The sequence below is a fragment of the Bicyclus anynana genome, chromosome 21 (assembly GCF_947172395.1).
Source record: "Bicyclus anynana chromosome 21, ilBicAnyn1.1, whole genome shotgun sequence".
In the NCBI taxonomy this organism is placed as follows: Eukaryota; Metazoa; Arthropoda; class Insecta; order Lepidoptera; family Nymphalidae; genus Bicyclus; species Bicyclus anynana.
In genome coordinates this window covers 9,584,055-9,605,545 of record NC_069103.1, presented here as the reverse complement: position 1 = coordinate 9,605,545, position 21,491 = coordinate 9,584,055, and the positions used below count along the sequence as shown (strand labels likewise).

The 21,491-nt window shown below is 37.5% G+C and overlaps 1 protein-coding gene across 1 annotated transcript in view; it reads left to right on the top strand.

Annotated features, from left to right (window-relative positions):
• Nucleotides 1-21,491, top strand: part of LOC112044362 (myosin-I heavy chain) — a 102,426-nt gene that overhangs the window by 30,864 nt on the left and 50,071 nt on the right. Inside the window, exon 2 of the mRNA XM_024080187.2 lies at nt 2,531-2,590. The gene's annotated coding sequence lies outside the window, so the exon portion shown is untranslated. The remainder of the gene's footprint in view (nt 1-2,530; nt 2,591-21,491) is intronic.

The following is a 21,491-nucleotide window of genomic DNA, read 5'->3' as shown; positions in this document are numbered from 1 at the left end:
AACGATCGGGTCCAAACTAGGGAGCTTAGAACCAACCAATAAATTAAACAATATTTTCTATTCCGACCAAGGATTAGATCCCAGGCGCCTTAGCCATCTAGCACGTTGATTCTTTTTCTACAAACGCTAGTGCTACGAAAACTAACAAAATATATGGGAATGACAACGACAACTGGATCATGTGACCTGTCTGTAGCAAATGTCATTCACATTTTTAAATTTCCGGCGGTGTTTACTCCAAGCTACGCGACATTGGCAAAGTAAATTGTGCTGTATTACCCAAAAGCCATTAAATTAAAGAAGAAGAAGAAATTTTCGAAGCGTTAGCGTTTGTAAAAAGAGAATCGACGTGCCATATGGCTACAGGCCCAGGACCTCGTGTCCAAAGCCACATGGATAGTTGCTCGTACAGTTATTACGAGTATAAAAGGACAAAGTTGACAAAATTGCAATCGTATTAAAATAACAATAATATTAAAATACCCCGGTTACAAAAATAAACTGTGATATCACACTGCACACGGTTATTTTCCGGTTCACCCGAAAGGAACTGTCATATCCTCGTCTATATTATAATATTTTTGCTTAATAACTGTGTAACGCATATATAATGGTCTGACGATTCGCTCTCTTGCATTCTAATATATTCCTCGGGTCTTTGAAGCGGTTAATGCTTTGTGTGTTTTCCTTTGTGAAATGACTACTGAGACTTGATTATGTCCACCGCGTTCTGTAGTTTACTAACGATACTAGCAGACTCAGAGGTGATTACAAAAATAAGAAAACTAATGTCGAACAAAGGTTATGATTCACAACATTTTTCAGGACAACTTAATTAACAAATCAAACTGTAACCAAAATAAGAATAAGCAAAATAAGCAGTTTTAACACGATCATGATGTATGATTACGAGTATTCGTATACGAGTAGTTTCGACAGAGGGGTAACCTTCAGCGAGGCAGGTCCTATAGAAGATAATTGGTCTGAGAAATATACGAGAACATATAAGTATTATGTATTTGAAGGGTCTCTGGAGACCAAGTTGCCAAGAAGTTAGCTTGCTCTGACGACTGCGACGTGCTTCACATCCTGTAGAAAATAATGAAAAAAACGATTAATACTTGGGCTATTGAGGATTCGAAAACCTGTTATCTACCAAACCACTACAGTCCAAACTCCATAATTTTAATTTATTATGAAACATAGCTCAAATTCACATGATATAACGTCGGAGTATGCCCACTACTTCGAACCCATGCGGGGGCCTTAGTCATGAGCTGGTTCTCCATAATTACTTAGGTAGGAACATGGGCTGACAAACATGCAGTCATCATAAAATAAGGTATATCTATACTACAGCCTTTCTTGATAAGTACTGTTAACTAACAAACAATAACTAACAACAATAATAATATAGACTCAACAACAAAACACTCAAGTCAACTAAAATACGTACGTAAGTAATGGATGCAATTATTATCAATCTAAGTACCTACGTATGTTACATCTGATTCAATGTAGATTGTAGAATACAGTTTCTCACGTGCTATACTTTTGTACGTGTTAGTATGCGAGCTATTACCATCGGCGCAATACAAGAGGAAATTACATTGGAGTCTGCGATGTCGACGCCCGACGCTTGAAAATTGAATATGCCGACAGGCCGCGTGTTACTCGCACTTGATAACCTATCTTACAAACCCATATCCTTTGGCTTGTTAATTGTCTGTCTGGTTATTTCCTTGTCTTCCTCTTAAGTTTCCGAGATGCTGATGCTTAGTAGGATGCTATTTTACACCACTACATGGCTCACTTTGTGATATGAAAGAAAAGAAAAGAAGTAAATCTAAAGTGGGTGATATTACCCTGGTGGTCAAGGTCCTTTCGCCTTTCTATTGATTGGATCAAAGTGGCTCGGTTCGAATCCGGTCCAGGGCACCTCCAACTTTACAGTTATGTACATTTTAAGAAATTGCTCGTAAATATCACGTGCTTTGATACACCGAAGGAAACACGTCAAATTAACATTAAAATACCTTTGGTAAGAAATAATCAACTTGAATTCACGCTGTTCTAGTTCAGATTGACACGGGTTATTTATTTGTACAAGAAAAATATATGGTTTCTGTATTCATTGACGGCGTCCGTGGCGCAGTCGTATGCGCGGTGGATTTACAAGACGAATGTCCTAGGTTCGATCCTCGGCTGGGCCGATTGAGGTTTTCTTAATTGGTCCAGGTCTGGCTGGAGGGAGGCTTCAGCCGTGGCTAGTTGCCACCCTACCGGCAAAGACGTACCGCCAAGCGATTTAGCGTTCCGGTACGATGTCGTGTAGAAACCGAAAAGCGTGTGGATTTTCATCCTCCTCTTAACAAGTTAGCCCGCTTTCATCTTAGACTGCATCTTCACTTACATCAGGTGAGATTGTAGTCAAAGGCTAACTTGTTAAAAAAAACTCATGCTTAGGTTCAACAACAGTTACGATGTGTTCGTTTACTAGTTTTATTAATATTTTTTCGTTTGTTTACAGATTTTACGTAAAATGAAGCGTCCGTAAAAGAGAACTGCACCGGAAAGCCAACAAAATCAGGTAAGAACATATTCTTTGTAATTTTTAGAACATTGTTCTAAAATGCGACTCTTTTGAGAGAAAAAATACTATTTATATTTGAATAAGCCTAATTAAATTCAGCTTTGGTGGCTTTGGCGTAATCGAGAATAGGTGTAACTTTACTTTGTTTACGAGTATTTCAAAAAACACCCTTCGTTCTGCAAACTACTATAAAATATTTGCAAGCTTCTCCGTTTAATAGGGCAGTCGGTCATACTGGCTAGCTCTATATCCCTCGGCTTGTTGCAGCTGTGAGCTTACAATATTTTTAATCAACCTATTCTCTTTGTTATAACCGAGTCATCTTGATTTTCGAGACACACATTTGTGTCATATTCTGCTCTTAGACCTCTTTAATCCGGCCCTATCGCGAAATCCGTGCTTAATGAATAACTGCTAACTATAAACTACCTCCCTGCCAAATTTCAGCTTTGTAAATCACGCGATTTTCGAGATTTCATGAAGAATGACCTTTCGCATTCATATAATACTATGCTCCCGACCGACTTTTCGGTCACGGCGGCTTATCTCATGGTGAGGTAACCATGTACGCAGGAGATATTATAGTGCACAAGTGTATGCGCAAGTACAGGTGCACTCTCTCTCCGATGGGACGGCAGACCGACACGACCGGTGAGAGATCAGGCGCAGGACCGACGGCTTTACGTGCTCTCCGAGGCACGGGGGTGTACTAACACCGCCAACTTCCCAACTCCAGGCCGCTATTAAGATTTTACTTGTAATAAAAATCCCAATAACCTATTCAATTTTTGTTGGCCTGACCTGGGATTCGAACCCTGGACCTCATTGTCCGTAGCTGAACCAGCTAACCAAGAGACCAATGAGGCAGTTAGTGGTTTTTTACAACAAGCCGGTAAAAACGAATTCTCAACTCTTTAACGACAATGTAGGCGTCGGTGTTTGAAGTATTTCCCCATAGCTCAAATATACAGGAGTAGCCTCGAGCATTCGTCACCCGCAAGGCATAGTGACAATAGACAATAGCGCGATTGTCATTCAGTTCGTTGCCGGCGGATATGTACGCAACTACGCATGTAGCGCGCCTTCTACGACGCAATGGCTAGGTTGGCACATTCCGCTTTATAGGAACCGTTTCCGCTATGTCATTTACATTTGACGATTGCAATCTTGGATTTTTAAAAAGGTTATGTTTGTCATCAACTATAGAAACCTGTACCTCTAAGTTTGCGCCGTTACCTGAGGGCCTAGTGGCAGTTTGATAGTGTTACTATCGCGTTAACGTAAACGCGAATTTCTAAGGAATTGAAACACCGCCATCTAGTGGCACTACTGCACAACTGTTTCAATTCCATATGAATTCGCGTTTACGTCAACGCGATAGTAACAGTATGAAAATATTGAAAACTCCCACTAGGCACACTGTTCGTTTCATGTTGGATGGTCCGGGTGACAGTTTCACTCTTGAAATTTACCGCGATTCACGATAATAGTACGTATTATGAACGTCACACAGGCGACTGTCACCGTACCCATGCTATCTGAAAAACACTTTAACACATGATAGCCTCAGTGCCTTGGTCTCAATCACGGATATCGCAGCTTTAGCGCTTTATGAGATCGCAGTTTTGTTCTGTGTGTTCTGTTGAGTTATATGTATAAGTTTAAACAGCCTCAATAGCTCTATGGTTTTAAGCCGGACTCAAATGTAGGTCTGGGATTCGATTCCCGTAGAACTATTGCCGTATTCCTAGCACAATTTTAGCTTAATTTGAGGGAAAAGGAGAATGTCACCTTTAAGTTACTTTGTGCACTGTTTCCAACAAAATGGGACCCTATAATGTGGGCCCCGGCGTGCGTGCCCGCCTTCATTCGTTAATTTACTGCCCATATATATATTTTTTCATACCGAGTGCTATATATGAAAATTCTTAAGGAGTAAACTACAAAAATTGGTTTATTGTTCTTTACAAACTGACTGTCATGAAAAACATTTTTCTTCGCTAAATATTCTTCTATACGAGAGTAGTACACTCAACCTTAGGTGCGGTATAGAAGACCACAAACTTCAATGTCCTATCCCGACATACGAGTCCTCAACATCGTTTGCATTTCAAATTCTTGCTCGAAAGCCTGCGGGCGAACGCCCTGATTTTAATTTTTGCCGAGATAGATTTTTACCGAGGCAAAAGAAAATCTAATTACAGACCACATCTGCGAAAAGTGGACAAAAATTACACTTAAATATTCCCTGAAATTTACTTGATTCTCAATTTTATGCTGTTTTCTTCTTAATTATGTATTATTCAAAAAAAGAGCCGTGAAAGCCCAGTGGATATGACCTCTGCCTCCGATTCCAGATGGTGTGGATACGAATCCAGTCCGGGGCATGCACCTCCAACTTTTCAGTTGTGTGCATTTTAAGAAATTAAATATGACGTGTCTCAAACGGTGAAGGAAAAACATCGTGAGGAAACCTGCGTACCAGAGAATTTTCTTCATTCTCTGCGTATGTAAAGTCTGCCAATCCGCATTGGGCCAGCGTGATGGCCTAAACCCTCTCATTCTGAGAGGAGACTCGAGCTCAGCAGTGAGCCGAATGTGGGTTGATAATATTATTTAAAAAAAACATCACTTTGTTAATCTCTACACACCACCAATGAGAATAAGAAAAATTTTACACCTGTCTAACTGACATCTGGTAGAGATACACAATCAAGATAAAATGAAAAAGCACTTCAAGAATAATTATTTAAATTTGACTCGAATTTTAATTAAAACCACCGTTGAAAGCGTAAATTTACCCAAGAACCCTTCTTTTTCACAGGAGTTCACTAACCCTGAAATTACTGAGCGCGGGTATAAAGGACCGGTAACATCTCGCATCCCGGCTTGTCCTACTTTATTTCACTTGCATAGGAGCTAGCGGCCGTGTCGTTGGAATTTCAAATTTCTGCCCTTAAGCCTGCGGAGGTTGTCCTGATTTTGAATATATTCCTAGACGTAATTTTTTTTTTACGTTTAGTACAAGGTTACTCGATTTAAATGTTTTTTTCAATCTGAATAGTGTTTAGTCTCAAAACATATAAATGACAATTGATGTTTCAATCGATTTGAGTTTTAAAATGTCATTACAAAAAAATGTTCAATAACTATTGGTGCATAAAATAATTGAATAGGTTAGTTGACTCATAAAATGTCGTTACAAAAAAATGTTCAATAGCTTTTGGTGCATAAAATAATTCAATAGGTTAGTTGACTCATCAAATCTAATGTTTAAACAGTATTAATTTCGTGTAATACATGGAATAAGGGTCCTAAATATATCGATATTAATTAATAAAAGTTAAGGATTTCTTATAAAACTTAATATAAAAATCATGTATTTTTTTTTAATTTTCCAAACGTCAAAAACGGTGTCATCCATTTTGTGACGTCACAATGTTACTTGATGTACTAAACGTCAAACTAATTGTTAGCAAATATTTTTGTCAAACGCTCCGTTTGTAAAGGGTTTGTTAAAGTCATGAAACAGTTGAAATATAGACCAACATGGCCGACAAATGGCGTTTTGGCTCGTATTGTCATATAAATATTTAAAAATTCAAATTTTCATGTAATCTCTTCTCAAAAAAAAATTTTTTTTTATCTAGTAGAACGATAATGAACAATTTAAGACCATTAAAAAAAAGTGTCAACTAGCCTATTGTATACAATCTTCATCAAACATTTTCTGGTATACGTTTCATTATTTAACTCCTGAAAGCCACAGGCGCGGAACAACCAAACTCTTAACAAACTCGCCTGTTTCAAATATGCATAATTTATTTAAATAACCGAACTGTTAAAAGTGAACAAATTGCTATGTGCAAATGCGATAACACGTGTTATTAACATTTTCGGTCTATGATTTTATATCTTAAGACAACATAATTGCCTACTGCAGTCAGACTCATCATTATTAATACACTGCATACTGCATTATTATTAAAACATTTATCGCTAGAGAATATATATGTTTTAACTAACATAAGTATGTCTTAAGCCGTATAATATACGTGTGTCATGTGAAAATACTAAGTACTAACTAGCAGACGCTCGTGAATTTGTTCGGTTTTTTGTCGGATAATAAACAAAGCGTTTGTTACGTCCGAATTGAAAAAGAACTATTGTCTAAACCTTCAAATCCATTAATAAACTACGGAAATATTAACATAAGCTTTAGATTATTTTCAATTTCGTTCTCTATATTCTGAGGCGTAAACAGATAAAAGTTTTAAAATTCAGTTTTATGCACATTATATTCAACTTGTATGTAAAAACACTCAATTTCTATACTTTTATCGTAGTACTAGCGGACACCCGCGACTTCGTCGCCTTTAGACCTCCTGGCCCTGTCGCAAAATTCGTTCTTATCTAAAAACTACCTCCCTGTCAAATTTTATCTTTGTACGTTAAGCGGTTTTTGACATTTCGTGATGAATGACCTTTCGCAATTTATATATTAAGATTACACAGTAACTAAATGCGACAGTGATTTAAATACATAACTTCCGTGTCAAATATCATAGAAGGAATTATTCGTATAAGTAGCTTTACCGCAACTATCATACTCTTGAAAGTTGTGGCCCAATTCCCACGCTGACGAGATGAGCAGCCAACTTAGATTATTAATTACCGGCCGTGTCATGTTAATTGGTGTTACAATCTGTAACTCGGAATATTCTCTGGGGGATATTCGAATAGCATTAGCATATAATGATGTATAATTAACATTATATTTTAATTTTACACCTGTATTACCTCTTTGTAACGTCTTCTATGAAGTCTGTATTGTTATTTGCTTCCACAATGAAAGTTATGGAAGCTAGTGACCATAAAATCTTTATTTTTATAAATGAATCTTATTTAAGTAATGCACGCAATTATTATAAAACTAATAAATAATGAGAAATACATATTTCGATTCTCCTTCGAAGTTGAAATTAGACCATGCACAAAAAATCAAATTGAAAGGGTCATTGAAATTCTTTCAGCTTATCAGTAGGGGCGGCTATCTACAAAGCTTGGCGGGGCTAAAATCCACTTCAGCGGTAATAGTTCCTTTGTGGTTAGAACAGTGAAGCTGTGTGATGTCACAATCAGGACAACCAGGCTGTCAGCAATATGCAAAAGCCTTTCTGAAAGCGTGCTTGTCAGCCACGGCGCGTGCATTACTGTTTCATGAGAGAAATGTGGAAACGCGAGTAGTCACAACTGTTGCAATTATTCCTTATAGGACCGCAGATTTTGCGGTTCCAACCCTATCAGATATGGTAATCAGATTCCAGAATTTTCATTGTAACGATGTGACATCAAGCGGAATCATAATATCAGATCGTCTGCGATATGGAATGGCTTTCCTGGGAACGTTCTTGTAGACTCCGTACATTGTTTCGTGGGAAGCGATCGTCCCTGCAGCTATATTGCATAAATTGTTAAAGGACACGGTAGTTAGTTCGAAGATATTTCATTAAGTAGCATGCAAAGGTATCTACAACCCTTTCTGTTGAGTCACCGCTCAGAATGATTATTTTTTTGTCAATAGCATATCGAATTTAATGTTTTTCTATTTAAATTGCTACGTTTACGTCTACATTGTAATGAGTTACGCTCTTTGTAAGCAAAGGTTCAATAAGCTAAGCTTGTAATTCCAATAATGAATTACTGTTCGCTTTGACAGTTTGCTATAGTTAGGTAGATTTAACTATTAAGTTAAGTGAAAATATCTAATATAAAAATAATTGTTTCCTGTGCTCGGGAATATAATATTTTTTCTTTATAAATATACTACTTACTACTTATATTATAAATGCGAAAGTAAGTTTTTTTGTCTGTCTGTTACCTTTTCACGGATAAACGGCTGAACCGATCAAGATGAATTTTGGTATAATAAATAAATGGGACCTTGAAGCAAAACATAGGGTTCTTTTTGGCCCAAAAATAAAAAAAGAAGGGGTGAAATAGAAGTTGAAAGTTTGTATGCAAAGTCCTACATTTTTAGTTACAGTTTTAAAAATTTGTTCATAAATCATGAAAAATTACAAAATATAATGTGATTTAAGAATATTTAAAATACAACGAAAGTGGTGAAATAGGGGTTGAAAGTTTACATTGATTTCCACGCGGACGAAGTCACGGGCGTCCGCTAGTTTTATATACGTTTAATAAAAAACCTTCAAAGACACCGTGTTCTCAGAGGTGTAGTGTTTATAACTACAGGCATTAACATCTGAACGGATGCCGCAAATGCAATACCAACTGTAGAGTCTGATATCAAAGTTGCATCGCCTACTTAGTAACGAGATACGAAAATTTATTATTCAAGCTACTGTGATACGAGATATACGAGGCTTTAGGGTAAAAAAGTCTTTACTCAGTAGACCTTCTTTGAAGTATACAAATTTTGGATCATATTGATATGAAAAATCTCTCAACTTAAAAAAAAAATCAAATTTCGGCCCATAATTATTATTTAGTTGTTTTTTATTTTTGCAAATTTTTTAACAATGTCAAATACAAAATCTAATAGGTACAAAATTTAATAACAAATTTGTACTATTAAAAATTTTTAAAAAATTTCAACCTATCTACATTATTTTGATTGCTAAAGACTAGATCCAACAAGTACAAAAAATAACACTTTTTTACTTCTTTAATATATCCGTAATTAAAATGTATAATTTAGGTAAACAGTTTAAATAAGTTATGTAACTCGCACGTCATTAAGTAAAAATAAATGAAAGATCGTTTTTTCTAAGACCTTAAAAGCACTCTCACTGATTAGTTGGCTTGATGGTAATAAATTAACCCAAATTAATTTTTATTCCACCAAATGGTGTCACGCATTAAAGGGTTAAAGGCCTAGTTAAATTAGTGGCGCAGAAAAAATAAATGTAACTTTGTTTGAAGTGGCATAATACTTGGTTATGGGAGGGAAATTACCACTTCAAAGGTGCGCTTAGGATGATAACAAAACCCTTAAGAAGTTTCTTAAGGGTTTTGTTATTCGTTGTTAAATATTTGATATAATTTCCCAATTTATGTTACCAGTAGGTCACATAAAATATTGAGAAATTTCATAAATACTCGTAAACGAAATTCTTGTCGTGTAATATACTTACATGGGAATTTATTAACGTAAAGTTGTTTTAGTGATAGACTTGACCTTGAATATTTAGATTTGTTAAAGATTATCCCCTTTATAATATAACTAGCGGACGCCCGCGACTTCGTCCGCGTAAAAATTGATGTAAACTTCTCTACCTCTACCTTACCCTGTTCGTAAACTTACCCAACCCTAACCTACCCTACCCCTACCTTACTCCTACCCTACCGCTAACGCTAACCCTACTCTACCCCCACCTTACCCCTACCCTAACCCTACCCGTAACCTATCCATACCCTATCCTACCCTACCCTTCCTCTACCCCTACCCTACCCCTACCTACCTCCTACCCTACCGCTAACCCTAACTCTTCCCTACCCCTACCTTACCCCTACCCTAACCCTACCCTACCCGTACCCTACCCCTACCCTACCTTACCCTACCTTACCCCTATCCTACTCCTCCCCTACCCTATACGTTCCATATCCTTACCTCTACCTTGCCCCTACCCTACACTACCCCTACCTTATCCGTACCCTACCCTACCCTACCCTACACTTTCCCTAAATTACCCCTACCCTACCTCTATCCTACCCCTTCTCTACCCCTATCCTATCCCTACCCTCAGCAAAATTGGTCCAGCCTTTTGTGCGTGACCAAAAGACTATAATTTCCCAAGCGACTTCTATCCTAATACTATAAAGAGGTAAAGTTTGTGTGGTTGTCGGGGGTAATCTCTGGATCTACTGGACCGATTTGAAAAATTCTTTTACCAATAGAAAGCTACATTATTTGCGAGTGTCATAGGCTATGTTTGGTCCTCATATTACACGGGAACGGGAACCACGTAATTGAAACCGCGGGGCGTCATATAGCGGCATTTTTGCGACTTTCAGAAATTTTGTATTATCTCCGAAACTATATAACTAATTAACATACTGTAAAGGGCAAATCTTATCTCTATAATATCCTTGTGATTATTAAATAATTTATTTTGATAAGGATTTAAGTTTAGTTGTGTAAATAATGACGTAAACCTTAGTTTCAAATATAAATAATTTATTAAAGTACTAAAGGTACTCGTTATCAACCCATATACGGCTCACTGCTGAGCTCGAGTCTCCTCTCAGAATGAGAGGGTTTAGGCCAATAGTCCACCACGCTGGCCCAATGCGGATTGGCAGACTTCACACACGCAGATAATTAAGAAATTTTCTGGTGAGCAGGTTTCCTCACGATGTTTTCCTTCACCGTTTGAGACACGTGATATTTAATTTCTTAAAATGCACACAACTGAAAAGTTGGAGGTGCATGCCCCAGACCGGATTCGAACCCACACCCTCCGGAATCGGAGGCAGAGGTCATATCCACTAGGCTATCACGGCTCTTCAACTAAACTAAAGGTACTATATCTGCTAAAATATAAAAGATAGATATATGGTGTCGCGGACTTTTTTGTAGAACTTTTAAAGGTTCAAAAAGCCTCCATACATTTATTTCAGTTATACGCAATGGTTGAGGCAGCGCATGCGAAAAAGTAAGTTTTTCGGTCCGACCTGTAAGAGAAAACCCGCGATAACTCAGTAGTTATATATGATAAAAATATAAAATATAGCCTATAGCACTCCCGATAACGTAGCATTCTATTGGTGAAAGAATTTTTAAAATCGGACCAGTAGTTCCGAAGATTACCCCATTTCAAAAAATTGTTACAAACTTACAAACTTACAAACTTTACCTCTTTATAATATTAGTATAGAAAACCCGCGATAACTCAGTAGTTATATATGATAAAAATATAAAATATAGCCTATAGCACTCCCCGATAACGTAGCATTCTATTGGTGAAAGAATTTTTAAAATCGGACCAGTAGTTCCGAAGATTACCCCATTTCAAAAAATTGTTACAAACTTACAAACTTACAAACTTTACCTCTTTATAATATTAGTATAGAAAACCCGCGATAACTCAGTAGTTATATATGATAAAAATATAAAATATAGCCTATAGCACTCCCCGATAACGTAGCATTCTATTGGTGAAAGAATTTTTAAAATCGGACCAGTAGTTCCTGGGATTAGCGCGTTCAATCAAACAAACAAACAAACTCTTCAGCTTTATAATATTAGTATAGAATAAAATCAATACGCGATAAAGTAGTCTTAGTCCTTTTGAAGGGACTTACAAAGTCAAGATCCAGCGAATACTTCTAACATCCAGCACCTGACAACGTCCAACGGCTCTTCGAACTATGTTCCCCGCCCAATGCCACTTCAGCTATTGGTGGTTCAGTGTTGTTTTTCACTACTACTACTACTGTTGTACCTTCAAACGCAAGCGCAGCGATATGTACATGTCTTATTGCGTGCAGGAATTTAACCCTTAAATCACTTAAACATAGAGCTCTAGAGGTTTAAAATTAAAAATATTTGAAGTATAAATAGCTAGATCTAAAAGTTTATAAACTCTACCACGTTGTCTGTGACACGCTCTAATATATCTGTAATCCACCGACGTTAATATTGTTTCCGTCGTCCCACTGATTTATGAAATCCCTTTTAGACACCCATTACGAGGTGTTAGTCGATATATTGAGATAGCGATGCTTTCTTAAGACATGTTACACAAAAATAATCTTGTTTTCATGAATATGTTAAGTTGATAACCTGTTTTTGGTTTTAGTCTTTTTTTTTCAGTTTGTAAAAAAATACTGAAAATTAACGACTCCCCTCCCCAAAATTAAAAATTCATTTATTTTAAGTAATTAGACTTAGTTTACAAGCACTTTTGAGTGACTACCTACCATCTTTTCGTACTTAAAGGATCTATTTTTTTTTTTTTAATTCTTGACAAGTTAGCCCTTGACTACAATCTCACCTGATGGTAAGTGATGATGCAGTCTAAGATGGTAGCGGGCTAACTTGTTAGGATGAGGGTGAAAATCTACACTCTTTCGGTTTCTACACAACATCGTACCGGAATGCTAAATCGCGTGGCGGTACGTCTTTGCCGGTAGGGTGGTAACTAGCTACGGCCGAAACATCCCACCAGCCCGACCTGGACTAATTAAGAAAATCTCAATCTGCCCAGCTGGGGATCGAACCCAGGACCTCCGTTTTGTAAATCCACCGCGTATACCACTGCGCCACGGACCCCGTCAAACTGCTGAGAAGAGACAGTGGTAACAGTACCTAGACACTGTAAACAGTTAGTTTAAACAGTGTTTTCAGCGTTTTCAAAATACCTTTGAGGATAAAATATGGCAAAATCAAAAAGAGCTACGAATAAAATTGCAAAAAAGAACACGAATCGATGAAAATAGAGTATAAAGCAATCATCTCAAACCAGGCGCGTCATTTATTCCGCTTTGGTAAAAACTGGTAGTGCAATCCCTCGCCACTTCATCGGACGTGGCGTGAAATGGGCATTACTGCCACATGCCTGCTCTGTTCTGATTACCTGGTACATATATAGGTCGTGTGTTACATAATGCATCGGCTTGATGGGCAATTTCATCATTTACAACCCATATTTGGCTCACTTTTGAGCACAAGTCTCCTTTGAGAATGAGAGTGGTTAAGCCAATGGTCCAATGGAGTGGTCCACCACGCTGGCCCAATGCGAATTTGGAAAATTCTCAGTTATAGGTAGTGTGTTACATAATGTAGCGGCTTGATGGGCAATTTCATCATTTACAACCCATATTTGGCTCACTTTTGAGCACAAGTCTCCTCTGAGAATGAGAGTGGTTAAGCCAATGGTCCAATGGAGTGGTCCACCACGCAAGCCCAATGCGAATTGGGAAAATTCTCGGTTATGCAAGTTTCCTCAAGATATTTTATCTTCATCGTTTATTTAGCATGTGATATTAATTTTATTAAAATCCACTTAACTGAAAAGTTGGAGGTGCATGGCCCGGACCGGATTCAAACCAGGCACAGGCAAAGCAGATTACCCGACCAGACCAAAAATTTATAAATTCCTAAATTGAACCCATGTCCTACCAAGTATAAAATAACACCTGCTCAACTACTAATATTAATAAATAAGCTGAAGAGTTTGTTTTTTTTGGTTGGTTTAAAGCGCTAATACATTATCTATAGATGAGGTAAATGCTTTCCGTTTCTTTCTAATCGAATAGTGTATTACCACAGAATACATATGTATTACGTATACATTGTACGCATCACTAAAGGATGCACAAAAAGCTGTAGCAATTAGTTTTTTCGGCCATCAATATTAATTTCCGGATAACGCTCGCGGTGGGTGCGTGTGCGCCCGTAAATCTTTCCATATAAGCTCGGCTATGCACGTATCGGTCGTAAATAAAAAATGGTAAAGCGCTTTAAAAAAAGATGTTCTTCTATAAACGTTAATATACATATATTTTAAATTTAATCCATACTTCCAGAGGTTATTTATTAGTTACGCTTTAACTAGCCTAGCCTTTACTCTTACACCTGCTTGCCTGCTTCTTCACTCGTCGTCGTTATCAACCCATACTCGTCTTACTGCTGAGCTGAGCGTCTCGAGTCTCATCTAAGAATAAGAGGGGTTAGACTAATAGTCCACTGCGCTGGCCCAATGCGGATTGGCAGACTTCACACACGCAAAGAATTAAAAAAATTGTCTGGTATGCAGGTTACCTCACGATGTTTTCCTTTGTTTGACGTATGCAAGTGACATATACTAAATTGAGATTGTATGTAAAAATGTCATCCAATGGGTTTACTGGTGAATATCACACAGTAGGTTAATGACATTTTTATTATTTTAATAGGTTGGTAATCATTGTACCGAATCGTAAATCTATGTTGATAATAAAGACCGAAATAATGACTAGGTTCAGCTGTTATGTAAATTATGACAAGTTAAGTTGCAGTAGCGTGCACTTTGTAGATGCGAAAATGCACTGCACACCCTGAGGTGTCATTACGAACCAGAATTGGAAGGAGGAATTGGGATTTTGCATTTTGTGCAATCTGTTCGTAACTAAACGTACAGATTGCACAAAATGCAAAACTCTAATTTAACACCTTCTGCGAGCCGCTTATAGCTTGTATTATAGCAAAACAAACAACAAAACAGGAGCTTAAAGCATATCCACGGTTCCTAACTTCGCCCGGCTTCCAACCGTGGCGTTTGTGGCCACTCTAAGCAGATACATAAAAGGCGCGTGCCGCGACGGAAATACATCTCATAGACTGTTTGGTTACGCATAATTAAATACTTATTAAATAGTTTTTTTTAAACATCCGTTACGGTCGTAAAGTGCAATGATCTGTATGATAGTGAAAGTAAGTAATTTGACGCTAATTAAAAAAAAATTACAAAACGAGTTAGGTACAATTTTTAGTGATGCGTTTGGCTGCTTTAAAATGTTTATAGCAATAGCATACGCCCTGCGGCTTTACCTGCTTAGTTTATGTTCCCATGGGAGTAAAAATAAAAATTAATAGCTTTTATTTTTTTTTATTTATTTACATCTGTAGGTATAGTGTCTTAGTATGTACTCGTAGGTAAAAGATATTGGTTGACAATATCCTTTCACAGTTAATGGCACTCTTTCTGTTTTCCTTGTCTCTTTATTTTCGCCTTCGATCATGGTTATCTGGTACAATCCGTAGTTGAAAGAACTGGTATAAATCGTAATACGAAAACGTACGCCTAACAAACAAACTCACGTTCACAATTATAATATTAGATAGGAGAGTTAAATGAAAGACAGAAAAACAAATTCCGAAAATGTATTAAAACTTCCGAGAGCGTTGTCCCGAAAATCAATGAGCTCAGGCTACGGAAACGGCAAACAATTCGTACGTATCCATTTCCACATCCTTAAGTCCTAGTCTGGATTATTTAGGCCAATATATTTGTGTAACCATAGCCTCTATTTCTAAAGCAATAAGGTTGTTTGCTCCAAGCAGGTACGCAGGAATCTAATAAGCGAATAGAAGCAATTACGTTGGCGTCCGCCGATTGAATAAAGCATTTAACCCTTTGACTCGTGTACTGTTGGTGATAGACATATTAGCAATAACTGGTATTTCTGTGACGCTTAATTAGTTTCTGACGCTTTTCTTCTTAATTGGATTGTAAGCGAGCGCAGAAACTCTTTCTTCAACTTCAATTAACTATAGCATCAAGGGTTAGAAGCTTACAGAACTTGGACCTTGGCTTGAAAGGACTTTGAAACCAGTGAGACTGAACTGTACGAAATCAATCCTGACGCCCTATTGAACGCTAAAATCCACATTTTTTAATAATAGTCGACGCAACGCAAACCTACCCGCAAAGTAAAGCTACTTATTTGTTTTGGTAGATTACTACGAGTATGATTATTCGATAAATGTCTCTAGGCGTCCCAAATTACAGTTCTGACTGTCGTATTTGCTCTGTTCCCAAAACTCGATATTTCAGGACAAAAACGACCCACTGGGAATATACTGCGGAAACTCTGAAACTCACCAACACTTCGCAGAATGCTAAAAGACCATGTCATACAATGCGCTGCCCGTGACGCTAACGCATACTTTATAAAGTACTACTACGACTACCTATAAAATTGACTTAACATCAAAAACTGAACCGATGAAAAATTATTTTAACCGATCTAGAATTTTTGGGAATCTAGTAACAAATAAAGTAGGACGTTTGTAGAATCTTGCTGTTAAAAATATTTTTTTAATAATCTACAAATTCCAATTCCCGGGTACAAAAGACCACGGTTAATCTCGACGGTAGAGACCACAGACCGATTACCTAATTTCGGGCCGCGTCTACTTGCATATTGTTCTTATCCCAGACAGCCTTGAGTAGACTGTCTAGTATAAGAAAAGGAACATGGCATGAATGAGCTGCGACTGCCACAAAGGGGTCCCGCGTCTGTGGGAAAATATTACTTGGTGAAAGCTGAGAGCGGGAGGATGGGATAGACCGTAATCAGGATGTATTTGATGTATCTGATAGCGAATTATATTTCCTTGTTTTATTGTACTCGTAGCTTCGCACCTACAAGTTAAGCAGTATTTACTTAACGCCATGTTTGCAAGATATGTTACTAGAAAATTTTATATAAGTATAAGATAATTTTATGATATACTAGCAGACGCCTGCGATTTCGCCGAACGAGAACTATACGCGGGTACAACCGACGACATTGCTTGTGTAGTTGTAACAAATCCAAATTTCTTTCAGAATTATTTAGAAAGCATTGTATAAAATTGAAAATTTTGAAAAGCCCCAGGAGCCCACTAGAGTATATTTGCCGACATTCGGTTATTCTTCCCCACTATAACCCCCCCGAACTTTTAAACGGCTCAACCGATTTTCATCAAACATGTCTAAGAATACTTGCACGTAAATCACCTTTCATATAAACCAAACTAAATAGAAATCGCTTCATCCGTTCGTGAGCTATGGTGCCACAGACAGATTGACAGACAGAGACGTGAAACTTACATAACTTATAACATTTTGCATCGGGATTAAAAATATAGAGGCGCACTACCAGAAACCAGAACTTGAGACAAGGATTTGCTTGAGATCACAAAAGAGGTGTAAGGGGGATTTTGTGCCGCTGTGCCATTGTTGAAGAAAATGTTCTCTTGGAATAATATTTTGCGAGATCACGATTTTAACCGTGATTTTTTGTGTTAAGTTAGTTACTTTAATTAAAATTTTAATAAAACTTTATGGACAGATACTGCTGCGGCATTCTCTTGCGGTGGTGTACAATCAGCATAATTTTAATAGTCTACTGCATTTCATTATGTTATAAAGACAATTATTAATTTGTCGTAGACATCGCAATTTATTACGTCTTTCGATTTTGTACTTTCCCGGACGATATGAACAGTTTACTAGATTTCCCAGTTAAGAGATCGAATATTTTTGTTAAACCACAATTTTTCGAAATTATTTTTAGAAAATCAGTCGTAATTTTATTTATTGTAATTAACTACATGGCCACAGACAGGAGATATGGAGCTTGGACCCACCACGCTGATCTAATGCGGGTTGATGATCTTAAGGGGGTAATGTTTACTCTTGTAAAAATGCATCAAATATTAATGATAATGACGTGTCGCAAAGCAGAAGTAGCAATAGGCGGGGCACATATAAGCAGTTCCAAGAGCCGATGGACGTTGGGATCCCAAGGTACTGGAAGTTCAACCACGCACTAGATAGCACATTGTTGGTCGACCCCCACCAGGGGTACTGACGACATCAAGCGAATCGCAGTGACTAAGTATTTCTTGGAAGAAAGAAAAGCTTAACATCTATGTCATATCTGGACCCAGGATAGAACCAAAGACCTCATGATTTCAAAGGCTAACTAACATAGACTAACCACTAAGACTAACGAAGCAATTAGATACCGTAGTTTTATTTCGTTTTTTTTTAATAATATTTTTCATATCTTTTTTTTAAATATGACCAATAATCCCATTCCCCTGCAACTAGTCGGGAAAGACTGTAGTGGGTACTACAGTAGACCAACGAGGCGGGGATCGAAGCACCACCGCTGTGACCGTCCGACCGCTTTACCGTTGAGCTGATGAGGCTGTTTTTGAGATAAAATCATTGACTTAACCGTTTATTTTTCAAGAAACACGGTGCATGCCACAGTGTAGTGCACTTACGATAACATGATTATGGGGCGCCGTAAGCCCTTGATACTCAAGCAGCTTACACGCCGTTGTTCGAGCTTCGAGCTGATTACGCTAAGACTTATGGTAGATTTGCGGTTATCGAGAAAACTCGCAAGTGGAATTTAACTAACGGTGAATTGCAATGTTACTTTTACTGAAGTTCATCTTTTGGATAAAGCAGAGCAATCTGATCTGGTTTTAACTTAACAGCAATTCACTAAATGCATTTTATACGTTTATGCCGGTTAATCTCTGAAATGGCTTTACCGTATTTGACAAGACATACACTGCTAGATAGTTATTGTTATAAGAAGTAACATAGGCTATATTTTATCCCTAATTTCCCAAGGGAACGGAAACTATGTGGGTGAAATGTGGAAATCTCGGGGCGTCCGCTAATCTAAGATTCGGCTTAAGGAATATATACCCTCATCTGTTATTTATTTGGGATAAGAAATAAATTATAGAAAATTTTCACATTGACGCATTGCAAAAAGGTTGCCTAGTTAAATTTATTTCTTATCCCATATAAATAAGAGATGATGGTAGATATTCCTCATACCGTACCTACTACCTATAACAGAATATTATTACATACTTACATACTTACATCATTCTTATTTATTTATTATTCCAATTCATTATCTGTAATTTTATTGAAAGCACAGACATTCGGTTTGTTATTTTGTTGTAATAGTACAGATGATAATAACAACGAATTAAATAATTCGTTGTTATTATCATCTGTACTTTACGGTACTATCTAGAAATCGTAGTATATCTAGAAAATGCAAAAATCCGATTTAGAAAAATAGACATTCGCTTGTACATGAGAATAAGAACAATTAGCTAGCTTTACATTGTATTCTATTTAAAAATCGTAGTCAAAAAAATGCAACAAAAATCCGATTTAGAAAAAGCTTTAGAAAAAACAGCAGGAATAATCTCTAGCGAAAACGCATCAAACATTCATGCTACAGACTCCTACGCTTTAAAATAACTTTGGAGGTGTTAGCTGGAATAAGGTCACGAATGAGGTCACAGCTGGGCTGCAGGCGCTGACCCACTTGTCCCCTGACCCATGACCTTTCACTGCAATGTTGGAACTCATTATTGCGAGTGTGATGTCTATTGAGGAGGATATACGGAACTCGAGGGTTCGAAACTTATAAATGGGGTGGCCTTGCTTACTATTATATATACGGGTTTATTGCTTTTGCAAGTTGTAGATTTCCATTAACGAACGACATTATACTGTACCTACAATATACGTCGTATTTTATTTATTTTATTATTCTTTACAAGTTAGCCCTTGACTACAATCTCACCTGATGGTAAGTGATGATGCAGTCTAAGATGGAAGCGGGCTAACTTGTTAGGAGGAGGATGAAAATCCACACTCGTTTAGGTTTCTACACGGCATCGTACCGGAACGCTAAATCGCTTGGCGATACGTCTTTTGTCGGTAGGGTGGTAACTAGCCACGGCCAAAGCCTCCCACCAGCCAGACCTGGACTAATTAAGAAAATCTTAATCTGCCCAGCCGGGGATCGAACCCAGGACCTCCGTTTTGTAAATCCACCGCGCACACCACTGCACCACGGAGGCCGTCAACTCTTTAACTCTTTAACGCCGCTACTACTGAAGTGATTTGGTTGAAATTTGGAATGGATATAGATTTTACTCTAAATTAACACATAGGCTACTTTTTATCTCGAAAAAATCCATGGTTTCCCGAGATTTGCGAAATCTGATGATTTTGATAATAAGAATGCTTGTTACTTCACGCATCGACTACTGAACCGAATTAGCTGAAATTTGGTATTAAGATATATTATAGCATGGATTAACACATAGGCTACTTTTTATCTCGAAAAAATCCATGGTTTCCCGAGATTTGCGAAATCTGATGATTTTGATAATAACAATGCTTGTTACTTCACGCATCGACTACTGAACCGAATTAGCTGAAATTTGGTATTAAGATATATTATAGCATGGATTAACACATAGGCTACTTTTTATCCCGGAAAATCCATGGTTCCCGAAGGATTTGTGAAAAACTAAATTCCACGCGGACGAAGTCGCGGGCGTCCGCTAGTTAATATATAAACACTAAAATACAAACTAATGCTTAACAATCCCTTGGGTCGCAGTCGAGTAGAAAGAAGAAGGAAGGAAGGAACACTATTGTGTTTTTCTACCAAGTGATAAAGACAATACATAGCTGTTCCTCAATAGGTACAGATTGGTCAGCAAGCAACAATATTGAAGCTATAAGAAGCCGGACACAAATACTACATGTCTGGGATTCAATCCATGCCTGCCGGACTATTAAATGGCACTTTACTATTAGCACAACCATATGCATTAGCTATTCCTTTAATTAGATTTGAAAAGGGAATATTATTCGTGGTCCTTTCTTTCTCGTGCGATATTTTTTATTTATGATAAAGACTTTAATAAACCAGGCACAGACTCAAACCATTAAGACGCTCACATCCAAATAGCCAGCTCCAATTGTCTGCAAATACGAAAGTCCCGCAAAAACCAAAGGCATCCTTTTGCGGCATATCAAAAGTGATTATTACAAAGAAAGCGAGCCGGCGGCCTAATGTTGCTCCCAAAATAGCTTTCATATCGGAGTCCTGCATTGTTCTCCGCATTAGGTAATGGAATGTCACCAGTCTTGCGCCACTGTTACGCTATCATACAGTACCGAAACGAAGCGGTAGAAATATATTCGAGTCATAAACAGGTTTTGCTTTGCTTTTCTTTAACTTTGTGTTCCGACTTTATTAGACGTAGGCTTTGGCCACGTTTTGTAATCAGCTAAGCTATTCGCTGTCGCTGTTGCTAATTCAGGCACAGAATGAAAGCTACGGACATGGTTTGTTTATTAATATATGATTTCAAATGAAGTATATCAAGATTCAAATATGAAGTCGCAATATCACTGTATGAAATCGAAATGTAAAATTTCAAAAAGACTTGGTTAATTTTTTTTTAAATAGTCTGGTAGACTGTCTGTAATCCAAATGATTGTTTTGCATGAAATAGGCACTCTTTCAGTCGCCAATAAGCTAAACTTATAAACTT